Source organism: Rhagoletis pomonella, unplaced genomic scaffold (genome assembly GCF_013731165.1).
Source record: "Rhagoletis pomonella isolate Grant_MI unplaced genomic scaffold, Rhpom_1.0 Rhpom_scaffold_00001, whole genome shotgun sequence".
NCBI classification, from domain to species: domain Eukaryota; kingdom Metazoa; phylum Arthropoda; class Insecta; order Diptera; family Tephritidae; genus Rhagoletis; species Rhagoletis pomonella.
In genome coordinates, this window is record NW_023458555.1 from 90,917,153 (window position 1) to 90,918,096 (window position 944).

At 31.8% G+C, this 944-nt stretch overlaps 1 protein-coding gene across 1 annotated transcript in view; it reads right to left on the bottom strand.

Moving 5' to 3' along the window:
• LOC118748755 overlaps positions 1-944 on the bottom strand; it is a 13,063-nt gene that overhangs the window by 3,840 nt on the left and 8,279 nt on the right. The gene's annotated exons all lie outside the window — the stretch shown is intronic.

A 944-nucleotide genomic window follows, 5' to 3' on the forward strand; every position in this document is an offset into this window, starting at 1 on the left:
AAAAAAAACTAAGGCCGAATATGAGGCACCACCGCTGGCATTGTGGTGCCTGGTGCTGGCCCACCCTCAACCGTGGCTGCAGGCGCACCCTAATATCAGCAGCCCCATTATAAAATTCCTAATGTGTCCCCCTAAGGAATGAGTAAAGTCAGCATTCCCATTTTTAACTTATAGTTTTATTTATAACTCATTGTCTTATAACTAAATTAATCCTATTTCTTAAAGCTAATTCCTATCATCTAAAACTGGTAAGTATATTTACTTAACCTACTAGGTTGGTATGTCTCTTAAGTCTAAAGCAAGTGTGTTAATCGCAAGAAGGTAAGGTAAGTATAGGTAACTAGAACTGAGGTAAATATGTACATGAGGTAAGTGTTTACCCTAAAGTTAAATCTAATTAAGTGAACTAAGTTAAGGCTAGCTAAGTATATCTAGTATTTTCACAAAAAAATGTATATCAAGTAATAGTGGGTAAAAAGTTCAAGTAGGTAATATCAGGTAAGTAGTCGCAAAAATGTTGGATTAGATAGGAAAACCAGGTAGGTACGTCTGGTATGTGAATTAAATAGGATACTCAGGTGAGTAAGTCAAGGTAAGTAATTCAGGTAAGTAGGTCAAGTTACCCTAAGGTACTTATAGTTAAGTCTTAGTTATAGTTCTCCTAAATTTAATTTAATTTACGGGGTTTCTACATTCATTTGTTTTGGTTTTGGGTTCACGTAATTTAATTAATTCCTTTTAGTCTTTCTTTTCTATTTATTCCTCTTTCCTGTTTGGTTTATTATTATTATTAGTATTATTATTTATTTATATTAAGTTTTTGTTATACAGTGGCCTTTTTTTTATGTTAATTTACATTTTCTTTAAGTTTCAGTTAATTAAATATTTTAGTCCCGGGTTAGCTTTGTTTTCGGTTTTAATCTAATTCAATTTAATTTCATTCA